Genomic DNA, 27,877 nt, shown 5'->3' on the forward strand with positions numbered 1-27,877 from the left:
AGATTTGCCAAGCCTGGATCCTGAATCTGTAACCCACCTTCCTAGAGTGGTCTTTTAAGGGTATCCCATCTTACCAGATGTAACTTGCTCTTGGTGGAAATTTAGGGAGGCCAGAGGGGCATTCCCTTGAATGGTATCCTCCCAAAGTAAGGTTCTCTATCCATTGAACGGTATTCTGTATAAATGCTGTTGTAAATGATCGATACTTCTTCTGCATAAATTCCAAATTGCTATTCCTATTGGAGTAGATGCTGTTGTGAGGTTTCTCAAGGAGCCTCCCTTTAGGTATTTCATCCAGAGGATCTTGCTGATCGGATGTTTTTTGTTTGCATACAATTGTCATATGATTTTTCCACCAAGAGCCAGATTTGCCAAGCCTGGATCCTGAATCTGTAACCCACCTTCCTAGAGTGGTCTTTTAAGGGTATCCCATCTTACCAGATGTAACTTGCTCTGGTTGCCCTTACCCCCATTCCATAGAAAATCCCGAAGGAGCTTGGAGATCTGTTCCGTGATAGACTTGGACGCTAACAGGAGGGAAGACTGGAAGATGGGGAGGGCGGAGAGGATTGCCTTTATCAAAACTAACTTTCTGGCCTTTGTTAGCCATTGGCCTCCCCAATATGCTATTTTTGCTTTTATCTTTCTAATTACTTCAATCCAGAGGGAGGGAGGGCTTGGTCCCAAGGTTAAGGGAAGGCCTAGGTATTTGATCCTTTCCCAATTGTCATACCCAGGGAATCCCAATGAGCAAGCTATTCGAAGGATAGTTAGATGATCTACATTCCAACCGTAGACAACACTTTTTCTTTTTGTTGATCAAGGCTCTTGTAATTAAGCAGAAGTGTTGAAGAATTTCTTTGAAAGCCCTTGCTATCTTAATCGAGGCCCCTCCCAAGAGGAGAGAGTCATCCGCAAAGAGGGCATGATTTATAGGATCCACACCTCTTGCTGCCTTAATGCCTGGGATAGAGCCTACCTCCTTTTCCACTGTTAGCTTTTTGCTTAGGGATTCTGCCAACATGATATAAAGAAAGGGTGACAATGGGCACCCTTGGCGGAGCCCTCTTGTAGCTTGGAAGAAGTCAGCAGGTTTGCCATTGACCAGGGGCGCTATCCAAGGTCTGAATGTGCAGGCTTTTATCAAGTTGACAAACTCAACACTAAAACTAAAGGAGAGAAGGATTTTTTAGAGGAATGAGAGTTTAACCCGGTGAAAAGCATTTGACATATCCAACTTGATGAGCATGCCTTTTTCCTTCTGTATGTGGCTAGAGTGGATGGCTTCTTGCACTTGGATCACATTGTCTATGAGGTACCTTCCTTTGACAAAACCGCCTTGAAGAGGGGAGATCAGATTCCCTAACAGAGGCTTGAGTCTATTGGCTAAGAGTTTGGCAAGGATCTTGTATGAGGCATTGCAAAGAGAGATAGGCTGGAACCTCTTGAAAGTCTCTGGGTTAACTTTTTTCGGGATTAGAGCAAGGAAGGTGGAGTTGGTGCACCCTCCCACTTTGGCTTTCTTTTGGAAGGCTTTTATCATTCGGAGGAGATCGAGTTTTATTACATTCCAGCAAGCTCTGTAAAAGTGGATGGTGAAGCCATCCGACTCGGGGGCTTTATCCGGCTCCATTGACCATATGACTTCTACTATCTCTTTTTCTGTAAAATGCTTCAATAACCCAACGCTTAAATCTGCAATGACAAGTGAAGGGATGTTTGACAGAAAGTCAGCAGCCAAGTCTTCATCAGATGAACCATCCTCCTGAAACAGTCGCTGAAAATGAGATGTGGCAGCCTATTTTATAAGAGGCTGTCCTTTGGTGACTCCCCCCTCACTGGTGGATATTTCTGAGATGTGATTTCGAGAGAGACGAGCTCTGCATTGTCTGTTAAAGAATGATGTGTTTCTGTCTCCAACTTGCAGCCAGAGGCTGCGAGACTTGAGAAGCGAGTACTCCTCTTCTTGGCGAAAGGAGAGAAAAGAGTTGAACTGGGCATTTTGTTCGATGAGCAGCGGAGCTTTGGTGGTTTCAGTTCCTTCCATGCCTAACTGAATCTCGGCTAAAGCCTGCATAGTGTTTTGTCTATTGCTTGTTGGAGTGGAGAGGGTTTTTTTTTGCCTAGGTTTTTAAGGCATACTTGGTGTATTTAAGTTTTTTCTCCCACACAAGGCTGGGGGATCCTTCAACTGGTTGCGACCAAGCCTGAGCTACTATGTCCATAAAGTCCTCTGTCGCTACCCAAAGAGGATTGAATCTAAAGGGAATAAGGCCTAAGTCTTCCTCTTTTTCTAGCAGCAGTGAGATGGGGTTATGGTCAGATATTATTTTGGGCAGTATTTTTGAAGAGATTAAATGCTTCCCCTCCATCAAAGAACTTTGAACTAGAAATTGGTCTAGACGAGCAGCAATGTTGGCATTACCAACTCTATTGTTGGTCCATGTATAACAACCTTTCTTAGGTTTGAGGTCAAGGAGGTCCCATGCAAGAATCAGAGACTCCACCGAGGCATGGAAGGGATCTTTACCCCATACTCCACCTTTTTTCTTTTTCGGGTCTAAAGTGATGTTAAAATCCCCCGTCAGTATGATGTTTGGGGGAGTGTAGATTTCTAGGAAGTCTGAGAGAGAATTCCAGCAGTCCTTCTTTTCCAGGAAATTAACAGGGACATAAAGATTGAAGAGAGCCAAAGAAATCTTACTTGGGAGATGTAGAAGTTCTGTGTATATCCAGTGTTGGGTTGTGAAGGAGCTTTTTAGCTGAAACATATCCTTTGACCATAAGGTTGCAAGACCCCCTGAAGTACCTCGGGCGCTGACCGCTTTTCCTGAGTTCTTTTTCCACTTGGTTCGACTTAAGGATAGAAGAGCATCCTCTTCTATCTTTGTCTCTTGGAGCAGGAGGATATCTGAGGGTTCCATTCTTGATAGATCTTTTACTGCTTCAGCTTTCAGTGGGTTCCCCAAACCCCTGCAATTCCAAGAGACAATCTGCATTATTTACCAGGGAAGGAAGGAGTAGGCCCTCCCTTTGTGGGTCGGGCCCTTGTGTTTCTGCCTAATGACATTTCGATTGTGGACTGACTGCCCTGCATCTTTAATCTCTTCGCCTCTTCTTCTCTGATCTCCTTACGAGACTTCCTTCCTGCCTTTTTGGTGGATCGCTCAAAAGAGTCTTCTTCGGAAGAACTAGGGTTGTCTATCAGCTTTTTCTTTTTGGTCATTTCTGCATAAGAGAGTGGGGATATGGCGCCTGTTGGAGAGCCCTGGTTTTCCTGCTGGGTTGTGTCTACACAAGGGATTTCTGAGGTGGCTACTCCAGTTTGTTCCTGAGATCCTGAGTTTATTTCTGCATCTGCTATCTGTTCCATATACTGCTGCACCTCTCCCTCTTCAAGTTCTGGTTGGTTTTGATCTTCTGGAGGGTTTAGAGCAGCAAAAGGATTTGTTGAGATGGTGGCATTTGTTGTGGCTTGATCTTCGGGTAATCTCTTCCCAAAAGAGGGTCCTCCGGTCTCTGCATTCCCTCCTTTCCCTTTCACTTTGTTGGTTTGCTTAGATGTGCCTGCTTTTCGGGCTTGTGTCCACTGTTCGCCCTTCTCTTTTTCAGATTCTTCCTCAGTTTTCTTCTTGCAGTTTCGAGCGAAATGGCCATAGCCGTGACAGTGTCGGCACTTGAAGGGGAGTTGTTCATAATCAAGTTCCTGTATGTGAGACCAGCCAACTATGGTTAGCTTGATCGCCTCAGGCAACCCTATCTCCAGATCGACTTCAACACATATTCTAGCACACGAATATTGTTCTTTCCTTTCAAACCTATCAATGTATTTGCCTAGTTTGTTCTCGATTGTTTCCATAGATTCCGAGTTCCAGCAATGAAGAGGGAGGTGGGGTAACCTTACCCAGACAGGAACGGCTGAAGGAATATCCTGGGAAGGATCAAAGTCTGGCGTCCATTTATTTAGATAGAGCCCTTGGGGGCCCATGAAATATGGACCGTTTCGAAAAATAAGGTCTTGATCTTCTGCTGAATCGAAGACAAAAACATAATAGGCTCTGCTTACTAGGTGATTTTGGATTCCTTCAGAGACAAGGGGCCTCCAGTTTTGTTGGACCCATCCATCAATATCTTTGGGAGAGGGCCAGAGGCCCGTAAATTGACCAATAAGCCCGCGTTCTGCTAGGTTCAACGCAGTCCTGCACGGGTGTTTCATAGGTAGTTCTACAGAGGGGATGGATTCGGCTTTCTTTACAAACTTCTGCTGATTCGGGTTTGCTTTCCTCTTGCCGCAGGAGGCTACTAGACGTTTGAAGGCATTGATCTCAGGAGGGAGGGGAGGACGAGGGCCTCCTCCGGCGTCCATGCGGGTAGAACTCGAGTTTTTACCAGTTGAAGAGGCTCACCACGCAGAACTCAGGAAAAAAAATCTCTAAACTGGAAATCTTGATAAATGAAACTAATGATGTAAAAACAATTCTATAATCAATATTAAAAATTATAAATAAATATTTAACTGAAAGCTAAATATCTAGCCCAAAACAATACAAAAGAAGGTCAAGTGCAAGTAAGTCTTGGTGCTAAACAAGTTTCCGAAACACAAGAATGTTGATTTTTGTAGCTTGGGCAGGTACTTTTGCATAGGCCTATTTGTCTAGGCGTGCAGAAGTCGCCCACAGTTTCCTTAGGTACTTTGCTCTAGTGTGAGCAAGCTGCTAATGTAACTTAGCTTAAGTCTAACTTAGGAAAAAACACATTATTAAGTTGGCCTATTGAGTTATGGAAACTTAGGAAAAGTAAAGTAAATTACTTTAGTGAATAAGTTTTAATCTCAACCCTTTCATGTCAAGTGAAGCGAGATTTAATCTATAATGTCCTCTTCAAATTAATTGCACAAGGAAGGGCGTGGTAGCCTATTTAACCCCATAGGCTTTAGTCTTTTCAAAAGGGGGAGCTATCATTTAATGTTACTTAAGTAACATTAGATTATAAAAATTAAATTGGGGCAATTGGAGGGAAACTTGCAAGTTTGAATTTAGGAGGGAAAGTCCCCAAAGAGAAACTATAAAAGGAATGGAGGAGAGTCATTATGATCATTAGGGATTGTTATTCTTTTTGATTTTGGGTTGAGGCTCTTGGAGGGTTTTTAGACCCCTTTCTTTGATTGGTTCCAGTGGTGAAAGATTCCACCATAGCCAATTTTTCCACTTCTCTTGTTACAAATGACTGGATCTTTGCTGGAGTTTATCTTTTTGAGGCAATGAAGGTTGAAGTCTAACTTTCTAAGGCAATGAATGTTCAACTTCCACGAAACTCTGCAACTACTTAGATGAATAACTGAAAACTGGAACAAGTTTACTTTCACCAAGATACAAAGTCTCTTAACAATTCATATTGTTAATTTTTGGTATGTTCTATGCTAGAGCAATTTATTTAAATTTTCACAGTTAGCAATCACATCAGCATTATGATAAACTGCAGATAGAACATAAATATAAAACGCAGAAGACAAGCCAAGGCAAGAGGACACAAGATATGGCGCGAGCCAGGGACAAACCCCACAATGTGTGGGGAAACCCTTTGATCAATTCTTCTTTTATCTTCAAAGTTCAGCAGAGAAAGAGAGAGAGAGAGTACATTTACAACAGAAGTCAAATACTTTGACTTATCTAGATCTAGCATAGATCATTTCGTATCATGATGAGATCAGTTGAAGACATTCTGCTTCAACTGATTCTCAAGGTGACTCCTTCACCTATCATCATGCTGCATCTCGTCCATTTGCTGCACCTCACTGTGTAGCACCATCATGCTGCCCATGATCATCATGCTGCTCATGCTCTCATATATCACTGTACTGCCCATGATCTTCATCATGTTGCCCATACATCATGCTGTCCATGATCTACATCATGTTGCCCATGTCCATGATCTTATCCATCATCATGCTGCCCTTCATATCCATGATCATCTTTCAACTTCACGCTGCCCATACTAATGTGCATCATCATCATGTTGCTGCCTTAACAGATGACATTCTATCACTGCTATTCATTGTCATATGGCTGCTACAGGTATGCCATTCTATCACTGTAGATTATGCTTAGAGTGTAGTGGACACAGTCATCACTTAAATACTCTCCAACATGATCACATCAATGCTGAGACTGAGATAGCAACTACAGCATTACTATGATCTCCATTAGACCCAGACAGTGAGGATAGTAAGGGCACAAAAATACTTCTGTATATGCCGAGAATGTAACTATCATTGTTATTACTACAACAGCCTTTAACAAGATCTTACTTGATACTGAAACCATCGCCGTTACAACTTCACAGCTGTATCACCAAGATCATTCACTGCTGTATCTTTCCACGAGAGTATCCGGACTGAGACAGTGATCACAAATATGTGTGGTTGAAGCAAGAATGAAGGACGCTGAGATATACTGTTATGAGATCATCAAGTTACAAGAATGCTGAGAATAATAGATCTGGTCTTCTCATTGTAATATATTCCTATGCCAAGTTATACTGCTGTCTGCTACAGGGATACTGTACCTTAGACCCTCCCGAGGATACTTCTAATCCATTTGACTGCATATAACAAGTGTACAGGACTGCATGTATCCTTTGCGTGAACAGAATTGCATTTATCCTTAGCGTGAATCAGGATTGCGTATATCCTTTGTGTGAACAGGAGTGCGTATAAGATTCTTCATAAGCCTGCGGCTAGGGCACATTATGACTGCGGATTGGGCACCCACTGAACTGTACCTAGGGCATCTTCTTAGCTGCGTTAAAGAGTCTCCTAGGACTGTGTTTATAGGGACAGCGAAGTCCCTCTTCTTGCTGCATATAGAACAGCGTATAAGAATCTAATTACTGTGCCTTCATGGACTGCATATTGAGCCTCCCTTTGCTGTGACTTAGGGCATCTTAGGCCAGCGTACATTTTCATGGTGTCTCTCTCCTGCTCCAAAAACCCAAAACGTGAAGAGGAAGAGATCACCACAATAATGTATGTCTCAAATGACATCAAATCCTCTTTTATTTATACTAACTTGTAGCGGTTGAATAGACACGTCGGTTGGGCTTCTAGAGCCTACATAAGTGCTGGTCGGCTTGATAATAATTACATAAACAAAATAAATTCATATCTCCATAAATACTTATCGGAATCGGATGATCTTTGGATCAATCCTACACCTCTCGACGAGAGGGATCCAATAAAAATATCAGCTGCCATAAATAAGCTGACCCACATGGAGTTTGGCCCTAGTTGCCAATTTAACACATATGCAACGCAATAAAAACATAGAGATAAAAGCACAAGCACAAATTGACACACTTTTCCTCAGGAAACCCTACAGGGAAAACCTGCTTGCTTGATGTGGCTATTTTCTTGATTGTCCTTGGAGCAATTGAATCTATTGCAAAACAAGTTCTCTCTCTTGAGAAAGCGTTTTTCTTCTCACACAAAACTCAACTAATAAAATTGATCATGGCCTTCCTTGATCGCAACTTAATCTTGGTTCCTGCGCATAATTGATTCTTTTGCTGCCTCCTTAACTTGCTTTGCAAACCCTGTTGTTTTTCCTGAATTTTGCTCCTCCTTGGCCTCCCTATACCTTGTTTTGGGCCCTATTTCTTAGCGCACTTGAGCTCGTATTTTTTAGGATCCCAACTCCTTTTTGCACACAACCAATAAACTCCGAAATCTTAGCACATTTGTGCTCCTATTCTTTAGGACACAATTCTTGCGCTCCACAATCAAGGCTCTCTCACTCTAACTCGTGAGCTCTACCTTGTCACGATCCTTCATGCATGAAACAATTGTTATTTAATTGTGCCTTCGTCCTCTCTTTTAATTTGATCCATGCTAAATTAGGCTAGTTCAACTTTAGAACTCGAGTTGTGATAACAAGTTAACTGAGAGTGTTACTCGCTCTCCTTCCATTCATCATTGGAGTTGTTAACTCGTGCTCTCTCCAATCAACATTGGAAATCTAACCCGCTCTTCCTTCAGTCAAGACTGAAGACTAACTCGCTCTAATTGAATTGCTAACTGCCACGTCGTTCTATAGTCAAATTGATGACGGCTCCACTTAATTGAATCTCCAACTCTATGCATGCTAACTTGATGATTATTCTAGTAAACTGGAAATAACTCATCCTAACTAAAGTCTAACTCATCAGGACAACTTGAGGTCTTCACTAACTAAGGCACAAGCGATAAGACCTTGCTCGCTACATTTTCAACACTACCTCTTAGCGAAGAAGGTACTTCCGGAAGAACCTCGTCCACCAAGATCTATCTTCAACACTACCAGATTCTTCCCTGCTGCAACTATTCCCTCTAAACTAGAAGACTTCCTTGTTTTCTCCTACGAAATCTTATATGAAGACTTGTTCTTTCCAACCATGCTCTACGCGTCTACCACCTCAGCCATAAGTGCCATGTACCCCGTATATCTCTATCGTTGTTTAATCTGCCTGAATACTCTACACGTCTACCACCTCAGTGATAAGTGCCATGTACCCTGTATATCTTTGTCGCTGCTTAATCTGCCTGAATGCTCTACGCGTCTACCACCTCAGTCATAAGTGCCATGTACCCTGTATTTCTCTGTCGCTGCTTAATTTGCCTAAATGTGGTATTGGGGGATCCAACTCTCTCTCGATCCCCCCTAAACAAATCTTTTGCCCACTTGGCTCGAACTCTCCCTATATTGGAAGTCACGGACTAAGTGGCTGCCTCCACTCGTCTTGGGCTCTGCGCTTCCTCATCCTGCTGGTTAGCCTAGCTACCAATTAGCCAAGACTCAAACTGAGATACTGGTCAAGGCTCCATCCCGAGTAGCTTCTTCTTAGGTACTCTAACCCGCTCTTGCTTGAAGGGCTACATCAGAGCCCTGCTCTGCGTAACCATCACTTCTCTACTTTGTGCACTTCTTGCCTTGCTGCTCAAGACTGTGCCTGTCTCTACTTGGAACTTGTAGAGATTCTTCATCCTCACACCTATTTGCTTCTTACATCTAGAAGTTAGATGCTTGAGGTAAGCCTTACCTCTGCTGAAGATGACATCATATCCCTTGTCCTCTAGGGTTGCCACTGAAACAAGATTATGCTTCAGGCTTGGAACATATAGGACATCTCTAAGATGGAGAGGATTACCTGACTCCCTCTGAAAACTGACAGCACCAATTCCTCTGGTTGCATACATGCCATCATCTCCTAGTTCAATCTGAAATTAAATGTCCTTCTCTTTCAGTTGGTTGAAATACTTCTTGTTCCCGGTCATGTGGAAGGATGCTCTTGAATCAATATACCATACACTGTTGTTTGCTGAGCTTGCCATGCAAGCTATCAATGAGAAAATTTCTCGAACTGGGCAAAAAACGCAATCTACCTCCGCTGATGCAACTACATGATCCTTATTGGATTCCTTCTTCCGATTAGGACACTTAGTGGCATAGTGTCTGAACTCATGGCAATGGAAGCACTTGATCTTGCTTAGATCCTCCTTCTTCTTCTTCTTCTTGCCCCTCTGACTAGACTCAGCCTCTCCTTGGCCCTTCCTGCCCTTGTCCTTGCTACTTTTGCTTGCCAGGGTAAAATCTTCCTCGTCCTCTGTTGGAACTTCTCTACTCTCTAGATCTCCTCTTGAACACAAACACTTCATAACCTTTCCTAACTAGGAACATGCTCTCTACCACTTACTGCATCTTGGAAACTATACCGAGAATTATGGAGTCCTAGTAGCGCGAGACTCACTAGGTCACTTTCTGCTATAGTCACGCCTACACCACCTAGCTCATCTCAAATTGAAAGATATGTGATAATGGGCTCTCTGGATACCTTTTAGCTTCTCCTTGAGAGTAAGCTTCTTGGCATCGTTGGAACCCTGATATAAATCTAAGATAGCTTTAAACGTCTCATAAGCTGTCTTCTTCTAATGGAGATGAGGGATAATATGGTCTCTGATCCCCTCAAGAATGATCCTCCTTGCCTTGGTGTCGTTGTTGTTATGTTGGGCCAATTGCTGGCCATTTGTAGGTGGCACTATTTACTGCTTCACAAACTCTAGCACCCCACTATCTTCCAACACCACTAATATCCGCTCCTTCCATGTGCAGAAATTTGAGGCTCCCTTTAAATTGTGATATGACCTTAGTCCTTGGAAAGCCATACTGATGTCCAAAGAATTGCTTTGCTCTTCAAACTCAAGCCTTTTGCTTGATTTGCGCTCTTCACTAACTGATCAACTTGATGCTCTTCTTTAAACTGATCTCTGCTTTGATACCATGTTAAATTTCCATGAAACTCTGCAACTACTTAGATGAATAACTGAAAACTGAAACTAGTTTACTTTCACCAAGATACAAAGTCTCTTAACAATGCATATCTAGCAGAATAAAAACACAAAGATAAAAACACAAGCATAAATTGACACACTTTTTCTCAGAAAACCCAACAGGGAAAACTTGCTTGCTTGATGTGGCTATTTTATTAATTGTCCTTAGAGCAGTTGAATCTATTACAAAGCAATCTGTCTCTCTCGAGGAAGCATTTTGCTACACACACAAAACTTAGCTAATACAATTGATCTTGTCCTTGATTATAACTTGATCTTGGTTCTTGCAGAATTGATCCTTCTGTTGCCTCCTTGGCTTGCTATGCAAACCCTACTATTTTGCCTCAATTTTGCTCCTTGGCTTCCTTATCCCTTGCACCGATTTCCTATTTCCTAGTGCACCTCTGGGCCCTATTTCTTAGTGTGCTTGAGCTCTTACTTTTTAGGACCCCAAATCCTTTTTACGCACAACAATCAACTCCTAAATCCTAGTGCACTTGTGCTCTTATTCTTTAGGACACAATTCTTGTGCTCCACAATCAAGGATATCTCACACTAACTCGTGAGCTCTGTCTTGTCACAATCGTTCGTGCACAAAACAATTGTTATTTGCTTGTGTCTTCGTCCTCTCTTTTATAGATTTGATCCATGGTAAATTAAGCTAGTTCAAATTTAGAACTCTAGTTGTGATAGCAAGTTAACTGAGAGTGTTACTCTCTCTCCTTCCAATCATCACTGGAGTTGTTAACTCGTGCTCTCTCCAATCAACACTAGAGATCTAACTTGCTCTTCCTTCAATCAAGATTGAAGACTAACCCGCTCTAACTGAATTGCTAACTGCCACCTCGTTTTGTAGTCAAACTGATGAAGACTCCACTTAATTGAAGCTTCGACTCTACGCATGCTAACTTGATGATTATTCTGGTAAACTGGAAATAACTCATCCTAACTGAAGTCTAACTCATGACGAAAAGTCGAGGTATTCACTTGCTAAGGCAAAAGCCAGAGGACCTTGCTCGCTACATTTTCAATAATGAAAGGTTGAAATACATCTCTCTGAGGCGGCGAGAGGTTGGGACCGAATTTTTTGAGGTAGTGAAGACAACCACCTAATTTTTTGAGGTAGTGGAGGTTAAAACTTAATTTCTCGAGGCAACGAAGGCAACAACTTAATTTCCTAAGGTAGTGTGGTGGTGAAGGGTAGCGGATAAGGCTAGCTGAGGTAGGGAAGGGTAGTGAGACAATGATGGGGCTAGTTCTAGCCTTCTACAACAACAATGGGCATAAGGATCAATGCTGCACATATCGTGATAATATCACAATTAATGCGATATTATCGCTAAAATGCCCCTTGCTGATATTATCACCATAACTTATCGCGGTAATTTGGGTAATTATCGCCTTGTTTGTCAATTTCAACTTATTACCATTAAAAAAATAATATAATCCTAATTTTTAAAAAGTGATTTAGGGGATTGAGCTGTGAGGATACTCTTCCTATTTCCATCAAGCAAACAAGGAGAAATCTATTGTTTTCATTTCCCGAGATTCATCTCATGAGATACTTACCCTAATAGTTAATGTTAATATTAAATTCTTAATGTAAAAGTGGCATTTTCCTTTATCTTCCATTTTGATACTCACTTAAATTTTTAACATTACCATTAATTGACTCAGGATGTTTGAGAGTGGTTATGACCTCATTGGATTTCATATAGAGAAAGTAGTATTTTAGGTCCCACTCAAAATCTAGCAGACTTAACATTCTTTAGGATTTTAGGTTTGGCATGATTGCAATGTTTCTACTAGATTCTGTGATGTACAAGGGTATGGAACTAACATATAATCAAGATCACCAAGCCCTCTATGTACCTCAATGTTGGTGGTGTTGACTGTGGAGCTCTTGCTTCATGACCTTAATAAAAATGTACACTTTACTTGAGCAAAATTATTGATTAGGATGTTAAGCTTTTTCTATCTTAATTTAATGTTTAGTGGGTGATTTCTATGAATATGATCCCAATATTGGCAATGCTTTTGATGTTATGTAGCTATTTGCTGTAGCATGATTTTCTTTAGATTTCAAAGGCTATTTAGAGCCTCTCTATTGATCTATTTCGATTCAAAGATGGATTGCACTTGATGATATTTTGGTTATATACACCCTTGTTATTTACATGAGAAGTTTTGCATATTTTTGTATAATAATTTGGATTCATATGGATGCACATGAATTATATTTCCTTTTCAAAATTTGAATATTTTATATATGTTTTGGTTGACCAATCTTTTGGTGTAGTTCTGATAACATTGCTAAGGATGAAGCGACCATTTTCCATCAAGCAAACAAGGGGAAAGCCATTGTTTTCATTCCCATGATTCATTTCATGAGATACATTTATTTTTGTTTTGATATGATTTCATATCATTATATTAGATCTTTTGACTTAGGACAAATACCATATTTCAATATCGATATCTGATGTATCTACTATCACTTGACATCTTATACATCTTATATATCTTTTTTAGTTTCATATTTATGTAGCAATGTGTTTGTTTGATGTTGATGCTGTTTTAGAAGTTAAAAATTTGAAAACAAATTTGATTATTATTATTATTTTTGTTTTTTTTTTTTATTTTTAATTTTTATTTCTATTTTATTTTATTTTTTATTTTTTTATTTATTTTTATTTTTATTTATTTTTTATTTTATTTATTTTTTATTTTTTATTTTTTTTCTTGATAATTTCTGATATTTGCCATGATATTGTTGATAATTAAAAATTTGGATCCCTAACGATAAATTGCCGATAATGATAAACGTAACATTGATAAGGATACTTTCAGGACACTGAGGGGCCCAAGGGGCCACGACGAGGAGGCAACAAGGATCTAAGTAGTACTGGTTGACTAGGGTTCGAGGCAACCAAGGTGAATAATATTGCATGGTAGTAAGCGAGGCCGACTTGTGTGATCTTGTGGTATCAAGGCCAACACAGGGCCATAATTTGTGTCTTCCACTATTTATGGATGGTGCATGATTTGCTACAATTTAGTAAGCTATGTTTGTGTTGATATTTGTGGATCTTTGTAAGTTTGCTATTTGCTTGTTGAATTGGCCTACTTATAGTGATTACTTGTGGAAGCAACTGTAGCTTGAGTTCTTTGTCATACTACTTGTACATTCAGTAAAGATCATCACTATTTTTATAGATTGATGAGTATTGCAACATCGTTATGAAATACAATTCTGTCATGTGATTATTGAAACCCTAACTCAAAATTGCATCCCAAGGGTAATCTCACTAAGAGGGATATTGAAATGGTATCAAAGTTGTGAATCTTGCTAGCCTGCGAGCATATTATTTTTGGATGTTCTAGGAGGATAGTACAATCATGAAAAAGGAAGGGTAGTAATAATCATACAAGTTCAGTGATGAAAGATAGGGAAGAGCAACCACCAGAGATTGATCCCTTAGACATCTTGGGGGAGCTAGCAAGAGGGTAGCAACATATGGCGCAAGGGCATTAGCTGGTGGCCCAACTTCTTACTTAGATTTTGGCAAATCTCAGTAACAACGGTGCTAGTGGATCTAATGGAGGCAACCGGAGTTGGGCATAGGGAAGCAACAACTATATTCTTGTTCCTTTTAACATCCCTGCACAAACTAACACAAGGGCAACCAGTAAGATGACCCCTAGACCTCTTCTACCCTAGTTTCTCAATGGTTAGGGAGCAATGAACCAAGAATCACTAAAACATAACGAAGGTTTTTAAGAATATTTTCGTGAGTATGTGTCATTAGGAGAGGATATTTGAGCAACTATGACCTTTACGAAGTTAAGTAACATGAAGTACAAAAATAGGTTTGGAGATCAATAATAGGGGCACAATAAAACTTTGATTTATTGCGCAAAGTTGGGAAACTGTCCAACCCATCCTTCGATGGGGCATCCAAATATTCGGTAAGGTCTTGGGTACAAAAAGCTAGACACTTCCAACTTAACCCAATTTTGGAAGCAAAGGCCATCAAATTCACTACCCTTCATTTGGAAGGAGAACCTCACGAATGGTGGTGCCACGGATTGATCACACTGGGACATTCCAGTATTACGTCTTACATGGACTTTATTTACCACTGAAAGTTGCACCTAAATTTTTTTGAAGACTTCGTGCTCGAGGATATGTTAGAGGCTTCATGTACCATCAAAGTTTTTTAACTCAACTTCTTTTTCTCATCTTCTTCTATGTTGTACTCAGATTTCGGAATGATCCAGATGGATGTTGGTGGCCACCCACCTATCCCACTTGGACCCCCACAACTGTCTCTTTCAGTTTTTCAGTTTCCTTATTTGTAGCACAATTTACTATTTTTAGCAGTTTTTTCGGGTCCTGAATTTCCGGAGTTGTTTTGAGGCCCTAAATGACGTTTTTTGGGAAATCTAGGAGCAACATGGGTCCATGGACCGATGTTGCTCTTCTCAAAGTTGTAGTGCTCGGATAGATCTTTCTAACGAGCTATTGTACGCGTCAAATGAAGATCGGGTGCCAAAGTTACGACCCCAGGAAGTTGATGTACCAATTTACCCGAAACGGGGCCCACAGTTTGGCGATTCATCTTCTAGGGTTTGGTTTTTGGATGTTTAGGGTTTTCCATTGTTTCTCAACAATAAATAGGCCTTCAAGCCTCATTGGAACACAGTTTAGAGGCATGTAGCCGCCACATCTCTTCTTAGAGATAAAGCTATCATCGCCCTAGCTGGTTTATTTCCATTTCTGTTTGTAAGCACGTTTCAGTATTTTACATTAATGAAATGAAGTATTATTTCCGTTGCATCTCTGTGTTTATGGTTATCTCTGTAATTTGTTGCGTTCCTGTTTAAATCTGGATCACGGAAGCCCTGCGAGGATGATGTAAAGTGATGCTAGTGTGATGAATTGAGTCATGTAACAACCCTAGGTAACTTGGGACATTATCATAAAGTGAGTTTACTTTGGGAGGTTTTTTTCACTTGGTTAATTATTAGGTACTTTTGGGGACGTAATAATTAATTGAGTTTTTTCCTCTTAAGTATGACCTCAAAGCCAGAGTGCGGCTTGATGTTGAGGCCTTGGGTGAGTCCTAGTGTCTAGAGTCATTGTATATTACCATAATAGATCACTCGTAAAATTTCACGAAATTTGATTGGGTCTAGGGGTTAGTTTTTTAATTTTTTAAATTTCCCGCTAGACGGAAATTTCAATAAATTCTGATTGTAAAATGTAATAAGTGATGTCTAGAGAAGTTGTATGGGGTATGTGTGCTCAAAATTACACCTTTCACCCTCAACTTTCTACTAAGACACACTTTGCGGGGTAAAAAATAAGTTGTAGAATCTCAAAACCCACTTTTTCTAAGTTTAGTGGAAAATGTGGCAATAAATTAGCCCATAAATTAAATAAATAGAGAAAAAAAAAACTCAATGTGACAAAATGACATCGAAATTATCTCAAGTTAAGAGTCAAGTCAAAGTACAAGTGGGAGATGGTTTGACACATGATATCATTAAAGCATTTTGAGTACATGGGGAAAACAATTTCCTTACTACAAAAGAGGAATTCGATTTAGTGACTTGGCAAATCTTTTTTTTTGGGAGATAATTGCATATTGAAGAATATCTAAGGAATATTGAGATGGAGAGATCAATGGAGTCTTGTCTCCACTTTAACTCCACTTCTCACCACACATGGTATCAACACTTGAGATAGGGATCTATGCATTCCCTAAGGAGGTCCACACATTTTTTGTTGTAGGCTCTGCGCTTTCCTTGGAGGGGAGAGGTGTCATCATTTGGTTTAGAGGTTGAGATCATGTGAGAGATAACTCTCTCCTTGTTCTACAGTTGGCGTTTCTTGGCTTCACACATGGAGAGATTGAATTTCTTGGAGGAGATATGTTGGGTTAGCTAGAGGAATTCGATTTGGGTAAAGAGCACGTGTTATAGCTTCTCTCCACTTGAAATTTGACTTGCTCTTCTTGGGATCTTCTCAAATTGAAACCATCGGAATTTCTTCCCAATTTTGTATAGCGAGACCCATTGGGCTTTCATTATGTATTCTTGATATTAGCTATTGTGCTTGTGGAAGCGTTGCTGCCTCTTACACTTTCAAAATATCAATAAAGACTTTGGGGTTTCATTCATGAGGTGTTCTTCCTCTTTGAGTGTGGTATGAATTTTTGATCCTTGCTATTATTTCCTTCTACTTATGTTATGATCTAATTTATTTCCATATACTCTTAGAGATGTGTTGATGTAGAGCTATCTTGCATTGACATATGTTTTAGAAGTTTGCTCTAGATATAGAATGCTTTAGTTGGTTTCACATAAATCTCTCGATTTTTTTATCATTGTTTATTGCTAAATCTATATGGAACTAATCTTTGGTTGAAGTTTTGTAGAAGGAACATATTTTTGGGATCAAAGATCAAGCATGAAGGGAAGTCTTTGGAGAGACCAACCCACTTTGGATACACTCTCGAAGAAACTCTAATTTTTTCTTTGAACTTCATAGTCTAATCTTACAAGTGGTTTTGCAGGGGTGTTAGCCATAGTTTATATACAAGCCAAGTATTCTCAAATTCAAATCATTTTCCTAAATTTTATGCTTCATTGTTTCAAATTTGCTATTTCAAGAGCTTGAAAATGGCCAAGCAAAGAGGAGAGTTTACTCACTCTTTAGCTTGGCTCTTGTAGATTAGATTTTGTATATGTATTGCATTTCCTTGACTAACCTTCCACTAATATTTGACTTGTTTTGCAGCCCTTGTTTGAAGCATTTGCTAACTCATCTTGTGACAGTTGGAGGGAGTTTTTCACTTGAAACACCTAACAAATTGTTTGCAGGACCTTGGCACATGTTTGGAGCTAGATTTTAAGGAGGCCATGGGCATCTAAAGACACTAATTTTCTGCAAGGCTGAGTTGCATTTGAGGGCATGAATTTTCTTGGTTAGGCCGTGGGCTTTAGGAGGCTCATCCACCTTTGCCCAAGCGAAATTTTCCACCATCTTTAAGGCTGATTTGTTGTTGCAATAACAATCTATTGTATTTCAAATTAGAGGAAGTTTCATTTGTAGTTTTGTTTGCTAAGTTTTACCTTGCTTAAGGAGGAGATTTGGCTTTTTGTAAACTTCTTGTTCATTCATTTGGCACCTTTTGAAAGGCTTCTCCTCATTGTAACACAACTCCAATAAAATTATTCTTTTTTGGTTTTAGAGAGCTTGGGAAATTCTGCCATGGTATCCCACCTTCTTATTTAGAAGGAGGACTCTATAGGGTGGATTGACTTGCATGTTCTAGTTCTTGACTGTTACATCTAATTTACTTGCATGCATGTTTAGTTTGTTAATCTAATTCACATATGGTTAATGCATAGAGTTAACACAATACTCACATCCCCTTTTATTCACTAGTTTAAACTAATCAAGTTTTGCTATTTCATTACTTGAGCTCTTGCATTGTTCAACTTGTTGTTGCCTAAGTTACAAGATTGGCAATTTACTTTTGAGCAACTCATTTTATGTGCAAGCACTTTACATTTTTTTGCAAACTTTGGTTTGTTCACTAATCCATTTTACTCAACTTGGTGAATTGTTTCATAATTCATTTGAGTACATGCTTCATTATTTTGTCAACTTATGTTACATGTTATTTTGGTTATTGTTGATATTAATTGAAGCATTACATTGTCGTTATTTACTTGAAGCAATTTACTTTAAGTAACTTACTTGTATCATTTCACTTAGCTCATTTACTTGCAAACAATTGGTGAAGCACATGCAACAATTGTGAAGTAACATTGAGCTAGTTTCACTGTACTTTTCCATTGAAGTTATTGGTGCAATTTATTTTAGAAATGATCTCATTTCACTTATTTTTGAAGCATTACTATCAACACTTCTATTTGTAAAGTAATAACATTCAAGGATTTCATATTAGGGATTCTAATTTAGACTTGCACATTTAAAATTTACCTCCAATCATAAGCTTGGCTGGATAGACATAATAGGAGAAAGATTTTCCTTGAAATTTCTTCCATTTGGTACAAAGTAAGGCAAAGTGTGTGACCCTAGAATTATGAATGTGGTTTTGTCCCTTTGTAAGAACGGCGACACACATGGTTTGTAAGGATTAGGGGAAGGGCATCGTTAATGACAGGCTTGTGCCTCCTCAGCCCCTCTTCCTTGCATATCTTTACCCCTTGGTAAAAGGTTGAAGAGAGAATCTCTTACCTATAATAGGCATATAGATTGAAATTAACCAAGATAATTGCATCTTACCTTAGCTGGTTTGCATATCATTCTAATTTTCTTACTTTAGAGCATTTTCAAATTTACTTGCAATTTTTTTTTATCTCATGTACTAGTCATGATTGATGGCCTCTATTTATTGAAGTTATGATCTTTTCTTGTTAAGTATTTCATTTAGCAAGTGCAACATTTACTTTTGCAAGTAATACTTGGGTCCATTGAAATCTCATTTGAGTAGCATATTGCAAGTAGTATAGATTTTCATTTTGCTATCTTCGCTTTACTTGTCAAATTGCTTGATGTATATGCTTATATGATATTATCTTTACTTGAACATTTCTTTGCAAGCATAATATTCCCTTTGTATCTTGCAAGTGATATTTGATATTTCATCTAACATTGTTATGTTTTGCAAGACTACTTGTCATCTTACTTTGAATATCTATTTGAGCAAGTATTTTATTATTTCATTTGAACAATTATTTACAAGGCACTGGTTTACATGCTTATCTCTTGAATATTGTATTGGTTATCATTGAATATACATTTTTATATTGCTCATATATTCACAAGCTTGCTCATATCTTGAAGTAGTCCCACCAACCTTAGTTTCCTAGAAAATTCACATTTCATTTAACGTTCATTTAAGGACCACCCCCCTTAGCTTTAACTAGGAGAGAGCTAGCCATAAATTAACCTAGGTTTCATACTTGGAGTTCCAATCACTGACCATCTTGGTCTGGCTATTTTAGCCCTCTGCTACACACTGCCCGACCCTACTGCTCGAACATGCTGCTTGGATTTACTGCATACTGCTTGAGCTTGTTGCCCGCTGCTCAAAACTTCCACCCATTGCCTGGACCTTTATACACATTTCCCGATTCTACGTGGAGCCTCTGTTCCCTGCCTGGAAATTGCGTGCACTGCTCGAACACTTCAGAAGTTTAATAGAGCAGTAATTTTTTTAATCTTCTAGTCCTCGATGTTGCCATTTTCTTGTTACGACTATAGCCGCTCTGTCATGCTAGTCAATCCTCATTCGATAACTGTTATGTGCTATGTGGCCTTGCATTTGACCCACTGTGTTATGTGCTATGTGGCCTTGCATTTGACCCACTGCTGTCTGCCAACTCGTTGCTATTGTGCCACCTGAACCACAACTGTCTCGAACCTCTGCACCATTGATTTGTGGCTGTCATTTCGACTCTGCCTCAGTTATGTGCAACTGCTCACTCCTCGAGCTCTCTCTGTTGTGGTGGCTTAACTCAACCACTACGTGTGCTGCAATATTCGTGGAACAACTGTAACCAATTTTTCCTCAGTGCTGACCCCCTACGTACTTCGCCCTTGACGTCTAGCTACTATTGGCTTCATCCACACCCTGTGCATTGACTCGCCTTGGTTTCTGCCTCCCAGAGTGGACCGTGTTCACACAAATGTTGGTGGTAGATGTTATCTTGTCGTTTTTGCATTGCTAGTGTTTGCCACTCTCAGAGTCCCAACGACTTTGCTTATCTAACCCCCCATGATGACTCTGCTTTTGGTGACGTTTGTCTATAGCGCTAGCGCATGGGACGATAGAATCCCAAGCAGTGAAGCACGATGCACCGTATAATTACAAGTTGTGAAGGGGGAGGGAACCCATGGAACCTCGAACCTATAGCAATGGACAAGACAAATATCTTATGGGACTGGATATCCCAAGGACTGGGAGAAACCATCCATAGCAGTCAACGAAGAACCCATCCGAAGCACCCACCACTGGAGAACCTACGCACCAGAGCACCCATATGAGATTCTTTGGACTTTATCTTAATGTCACTAGTAGCAGATGATTTGGATTGCACTTGATCCTAATGTCACTAACAAGAGAGATGCAGAAGAAATAACCCTGAGACTAGGCATAGAAAGAATCCTACCTAGCATTATTCTTTCTCACTTGGATACATGAAATTGTAACTGACCCTCTTCCACCTTTTCCACTAGGATTCTTGAATGAAACTACATGCACTTGACCTCAACCTCGACCCGTGCTCCCATTCCACTGTTGCGGCTAGTCGGTCGGTTGACCTATCAATTGTTGGCAACTGGCTAGCTTGGTTGTCAGCCACCACAACTGTCCACTCCTTTATATATATGTATAGATATATATATGACTGGAGGATACTCCTGTCACTCGTTGGAATTGCCAACCACTCCAATGCCTGGTGACTGTCAGCCACTGTGGCCGTGACCTCCAACACACGACTACTTCTCCTTGATATTCATTGTGTGTGGCTATTCACTGTTGGCCTGGATGACTCACTAAACGATTGCGTCGTCACAAATAGTGAATTTGACCCAACTCGATTTTCTCTTTGCATAGAATCACACCGCTCTCATACCATGTTAAGTTTCCTTAAACCTTGCACCTTGCAGTAAATCTCAGACAAACTCTTACACGATTTATCAATTTATGTACGACTAAGTTCTTAACAAAAAATGCATAGCGAAAACATACAAAATCATTATAACACATTGGACACACGATATGCCCTGAAAAACCCACAAAGGGGAAAAACTAGCAAACTTGTTCTATTAAGAACTTGGGCTCCCGTACTAGGGATAATGGCCCATCAGAGGAAAGATACAAACAATTTGATCAACCTCACTGCTACCCCCTAACCGCCCCTTGCTCCCTTTCCTTAGGTCCCTGCTTGGCTTAGCACACTAGAGTAAAACACTCTTCCTCTTGAGGCTAGTGTCGTTGTATGGTATTTTCACCTCTCCCTTAGATCTCCCTTTATAACTTATTAATGACTAAAAACCCAACCTTAGATCTCAATGGCCAAGTTTAAATCTTGCCATCTCAAGATCGACAATTGTGACTTAATCTCTCACTGAGATCAGTGAAATCATTTAAGTGACTCAACTTTATAATAGTCACTTTTAATCATTAAATACAAAAGGTACTTTATAAAATCACTTTACCAAGTTTATCATCTAGAGAGGCAATCTTCCACATGCCAAGACATTAAGCCATTGTGGAAGTCCTTCCGAGCTACACAATCCAACGTAGAAGAGTTTGATGGCTTTAATGTTGTAGTGGCTGATGGATACAACATGACATGCACACAAAAGGTTCCACTCTTGAACTTGACATTGGGCTGTTACACATTTATTGATGACTACTACGTAGTGGATCTTGCAGACACTAATGTTGTATTGTGGGTACAATGGTTATACTCATTGGGGAAGTTTTCAATGAACTACCAGGTAAAGGAGATGGAATTCAGGGCCTCAAATGGCAATAAGGTAGTGTTGAGGGGTATGTCCAGTGGCGCTCCTCGAACCATATTAGCTAAAGAGAATGGAGGCTTCAGTTTGTAGTATTCAAGATCTATTGCCTATGCAAGTGAACAACATGAGAAAGTGGGTGGTACCAATTGCTCTGTTACTACTTATCATTATTACAGTTACCCCACAACATAGGCCCCATCTAAGGGCCAATGCAGAGGAAGCAAGCCTTGTTGATGAGAATGCAAGTCCTTTGAAGGTGGAGGAAGGTATTAGTGAAGCCATTCCTGATGCACTCACTACGGATGCAAATGTTTTGCAGAGGGCGTTAGAGCTTATTTCTTGGAAGACATTGTGGGTTAGTGGCCAGAAATTTGAGTTCCAGGTAGGGGTTTCAACGCTGATGGAAATCCTCATCAACTCTCTTTATAACAACACGGATATTACATTTTCATTTGGGCATTCAATACCTAGGCAAAAGTATTGTCAATCCATATACAAGAGAATACACAAAAAAGCAAGCATAGTGATGGTTGGCAACGTCCCACTTGGAAGTGAACATCCTATTAGAGTTCAAACAATGACCACTACTGATAGAAAGGATGTTGTTGGTACCATAGAATAGATCATGAGAATATCCAATTAAGGAGCATATATTGTTTGGATCTTTGTTCATGGAAAAAAAGAAGCAGATGCTTGCTATGACATTAAAAATACCCTTGTGTAGAAGGGTTATGATATTCCTTGTGTGGCATAAATCGATTTTGTTCTGTTAGTTGCATTGCGTGTTGCAAAATGTTTTGATAAGATTCATGTTAATCTTGGAAATTTCGCTAATAGGCATGCCCAATTTCAGAAACTAGATTACATAGAGGAAGACTATCAGAAGGAGCTTGAACACATTGAATAGGTTTTCATTTTGGTGGAGAAATGCAAGAAGTATGGAAGGGCAATGCGAATTGGCACAAACCATGGAAGTCTTTTCAATTGTATTATGAGTTACTATGTAGATTCTCCTAGGGGTATGGTGGAATCAACAATAGAATTTGCATGCATTTATCGAAAGTTGGATTTTCATAATTTTTTGTTTTCAGTGAAAGCGAGCAATCTTGTAGTCATGGTTCAGGCATACCGTTTACTTGTTGCGGAGATGTATGTCCAAGGATGTGATTATCCATTGCATTTAGGAGTTACTGAAGTTGGTGAAGGTGAAGATGGACACATGAAGTCTAATATTGGCATTGGAACACTTTTGCAAGATGGTTTGGGTGATATTATTCTGGTTTCCATTACAAAACCTCCAAAAGGGAAATTAATCCCTGTAGAAGTCTTGCAAATCTTGGGATGCAAGCTGCAAAGCTAGGGAAGTGGATCCTTTTGGGGAAAAGCATCGTCATTACTTTACTTTCGAACGCAGGACTAGTCAACTTCCAATATAGAAAGGAGGGTGATGAGGTGGATTACATGGGAGTTTTGCGTCGTGATGGTTTTGTTCTAATGTCAGTGTCCCTTGACTAGTTGAAGACAATAGAGAAGAAGTTGATTTGTAAGGATTTAGATACGATTTTTTAAATTGTAGAGGGGGACCCTGATGAATTGGATGCAAGGGAAAAACAAATGTAGAGCTAGAATAAAAAATAGCTATTGAAAGGAAAAGAAAGTATGTCAAGTTTTGGAATGAGTTTGGCAAGTCAACGAAGCTTGGAATAATTGAGGATGCCTCAAGCACAAATTGCCTTGCAAAACTTTTGAGGTTTGAAAGCATAAAGTCTGGGGACCCTGATGAATTGGATGCAAGGGAAAAACAAATGTAGAGCTAGAATAAAAAATAGCTATTGAAAGGAAAAGAAAGTATGTCAAGTTTTGGAATGAGTTTGGCAAGTCAACGAAGTTTGGAATAATTGAGGATGCCTCAAGCACAAATTGCCTTGCAAAACTTTTGAGGTTTGAAAGCATAAAGTTTGGCAACAAATTGGCATCGTTGGACCAGTACATATTAAGAACGAAACCGAGCTAGAAAAACATATATTACATCATGAGATCTACCAAGGAGCAATTGAAGAAGTCTCCATTTCTTTAGAAATTAAAGAAGAAAAACTATGAGGTTGTCTTCTTCATTGACCCAATCAATAAGTACTTAATGCAGTACTTACGGGATTACGAGGACAAGAAATTTTAGAATGTTTCAAAAGAAGGCAATTAAACTTGGGAAAGATATAAAGGGCAAGGAAGTTAAAGATTCTCTCAAAGGGCTAGTTATCAGGTGGAAGGATTTTCTTGAGGAGGATGCCACGTGGGAAGGGGAACAAATCTTGCTAGATTGGAATCTGCAATTGCTTGAGTACAAACAATGTTTGGAAGGGGGGACTGTAATGTCCTCTTTGAATTAATTGCTCAAGGAAGGACACAATAACCTATGTAACCCTGTAGGCTATAGTCTTTTCTAAAGGGAGAATTATTATTTAATGTTACTTAGGTAACAATAGATAATAAAAATTAAATTGGGGCAAATGGAGGGAAAGTTGTATGTCACTCAAATTTGAATTTAGGATGGAAAAACCCCAAAGAGAAACTATAAAAGGAAGAGAGGAGAGTCATTATGATAATCATGGATTGTTATTCTTTTTGATTTTGGGCTAAGGCTCTTGGATGGTTTTAAGATCCCTTTCTCTGTTTGGTTTCAGTGGTGAAAGATTCTACCCTCTCCAATCTCTCCACTTCTCTTGTTACAGGTGACCGAATTTTGGTTGGAGTTTATCTTTTTGAGGTAGTGAAGGTTGAAGACTACCTTTATGAGGCAATAATATGTTGGAGTACATCTCTTTGAGGTAGCAACAGGCTGGGACCTATTTTTTTGAGGCAACAAGGGGTCTTGAAGTTATGTGTTTGAAGCAACAACCTAATTTTATGAGGTAGCGAAGGTTGGTACTCAATTTCTCAAGGCAATGAAGGTGACCATCTAATTTCCTAAGGCAATGAGGTATTGAAGGGCAACGAATTAGGCTGGTTGAGGTAGTGGGTTAGGTTGGTTGAGGCAACAAAGGGGAGTGAGACAACGATGGGGCTAGTTTTAGTCCTTTTGTAACAGCAAGCACAAGCATACTTTCAGGACAATGAGGGGCCTAAGTGGCTACGATCATGAGGTAACAAGGATCTAAGAAGTATCGAATGGCTAGGGTGAATAATGGTGCAGGGTAGTAAGCAACGCTGGCTGGTGTGATCTTAATGTAACAAGGCCAAGAAAGGGCCCTAATTTGTGTCTTCAAATATTGATGGATAGAGCAGGATTGGTGACAATTTAATATGCTATGTATGTGTTGATATTTGTGGATCTTTGTAAGTTTGCTATTTGCTTGTTGAATTGGCTCTACTTATAGTGATTGATTGTGGAAGCAACTGTTGCTTGAGTTCTTTGTCATATTGCTTTTACATTTAATAACAATCCTCATTGTTTTTATGGATTAATGAGAATTGCAACACTGTTATGAAATACAATTTTGTGACGTGATTATTAAAGCCCTAACTCAAAATTGCATCCCAAGGGTAATCTCACTAAGAGGGATATTACATAATCTTTGCCATTGATCACTTTGGAGATTAGGGTTAGGAATTTAACTCAATGTAAAGTTATAAAAGTAGGGCTAGGAAGAAGGGATAGACACACTATAACAACACATGATTGACAATGGCGTCTTAGTAAGTGTTGGGTTTGAGGATGATGGGCAACAAGGAGATTTAGATCAACCAAGGAGGGTTGGTCAATTGGATTAGTTCTAGGGTTGTAAGGGATTCCTCAGTTGGGCCATTATCCTAGGTTGAGAGCCCAAGTAAGTTCGAATTATCAATGAAAAGCTTTGATTGGGTAGAATTTGTATGCCATTTTATGAGATTGGTTATTTTATTTTTGCATCCACTGAATGTTAAGAACCTAGCCGTGTCAGTTACTCAATAGATTTGCTATCTGCTAGGTTAATAATTTACCAGATGCTAGGTTTAATGGAATCTAACATGGTATCAGATCCCGATCTTTGAAATTTGATCTTGGAATTACAGGAAGCTAGGTTTTCTATAGGATCATCAAGCTAGGTTTGACCGCGATTGTACAAAGATGATTTTTTTTAGGGTCGAAGAAATTTGTTGTACAACCTTGAGTTTGATTTGTTTAGTTATTTTTTTATTATATATATACACACACACACACATAATTTTTAATTTGTAATTTATTTATTTGGGGGCTGTACAAATTTGTAGAGGAGCCAATTTTGTTTGAGATAAGGGGGGCGGGGGAGGGGGGGCAAGGTTGTCGACAGGCTTGATGGTCCACCCAACTGCCACAATAGTCAACAATCCCCAGGGTTGCTCGATCTACAATTAGGCATGACAGTGTTAGAGTTGTCGTGGGGCAAAATAGTTGGCAGCACAACAGAGACTGGCCAATAGTATTGGTCGCCAAGATTGTTGAGATAGGGCAGAGGCTAGATGGAGGAGTGAGGCAACAAACACATAGGTGGTTGGCTGACAAAGGAGACACTGTCGCCACTTGGGTTGATTGGCACGAGAAGAGAACTCAGGTAGCCAAGAACTCGTGAGTGGGGCTAGACAAGGCGAGCACCACAAGTCAGGGTGGCATTAATGCAAACCACAACCCTTGAAACAGAAAGTCGACAAAGGGGGGGACGAGATTGTTGAGGAAAACACTATGGGAGATGACCAACTGATATTTGACGGCCTATGGGAGAAGGCTGCGCAGGGGTCCAACAAGCTGTCAGTGGTTGTTGGGTTGAAAGGAGATGCCCAACAGGTGTCGACCAAATGTGGTAGAGAGACATCGATCGTTTCAAGGACCAATAGTCTCATGTTAGAGAAAATTGTGCCAAGGGCTACAGATCAGGGTTAGGGACTAGGTTGTAGATAGAATAGTTAGCAGGGGCAACGATAGTAATTTATGTGAACAGTGGTAACTGTAAAAAAGGGGGTGGGGGTCACAATTGCTAGGACTTGCGGTCGATAGCGAGTAGCTTAGGAAATTAGGAAGATGATCGAGTTGAGATAGTTGCAGGCCATAGGGTAGAACACGTAGACACTGCAGAGTGCAACAAACTGTGCAGGGTTAACAAATCAAGAAGGAGGCAGGAGTGTGGGCCACAGAAAAACAAGAAAAAAGGTCAACTATAAGTAGTTGCCTTGACAGGGCCAACCACGTACAATGGCATATGGGGTACAACATAATCGCTCGAGTGACAACAGATTAATTTTAGAGTTGGGTGCCTAAAGGACTAGGAATAATATTCTTCAGAAAGCCCTTGGCAAGATTTGGTTAAAAATGCCATAGTGGGTCGAGCCAAACTTTCCTTCCTTGGAGGGCAAGGGTCACCTTGGTACTCAAAGAAAATGATCGCTCAAAGATCATTGAGACTGAGATCTTTGAGTTGTCAGATCCTCGGGATGCTGTGAAGGATCATTTGATCCCTCAATTAACCGAGAAGAAGACAATCAAGGAGATGTTCAAAGCATTGGTAGGATTATATCAGAGCAAGAAAATAAACAAGAAGATGATAGTGAAAGATATGTTTGGCTCAATGATGAGTTATTTGATGAAGATTGCGTAGATTCGTGATCATCTTGCATTAATAGGAGAAAAGGTAGAAGACTCAAAACTAGTAAATGTGGCATTGAACAGGTTCTCAGAGGCATGGGATCTGTTCATCATAGGAGTTTGTGCTAGAGATAAACTACTCACATTTGATAGGCTCAGGGATAACTGCATACAAGAGGAAATAAGGTTACAATCAAAGGACAAGATCAACAAGCATGTAGATGACGAGAACATGGCTTTGATTGCAAAAGGCAAAGGAAAGAGCTTGAGCAGGAGTGAGGAGTCAACCTCACAATGGAAGAAGAGGAGGACTTGACTGAGGTCAAGTGTTCAGAGTGGAAGAAGGGGGCCA

The 27,877-nt window shown here is 39.9% G+C and overlaps 1 protein-coding gene and 1 pseudogene across 2 annotated transcripts in view; both read left to right on the top strand.

Moving 5' to 3' along the window:
- LOC149234398 (uncharacterized) overlaps positions 1-27,877 on the top strand; it is a 76,220-nt gene that overhangs the window by 12,902 nt on the left and 35,441 nt on the right. The window lies entirely within an intron of this gene.
- LOC149234399 (4-hydroxy-3-methylbut-2-en-1-yl diphosphate synthase (ferredoxin), chloroplastic pseudogene) lies at positions 22,003-23,501 on the top strand (annotated as a pseudogene).

The sequence above is a fragment of the Pinus tabuliformis genome, chromosome 8, assembly GCF_031772625.1.
Source record: "Pinus tabuliformis cultivar Carrire ecotype Pingquan chromosome 8, CPIR1, whole genome shotgun sequence".
Taxonomy (NCBI): domain Eukaryota; kingdom Viridiplantae; phylum Streptophyta; class Pinopsida; order Pinales; family Pinaceae; genus Pinus; species Pinus tabuliformis.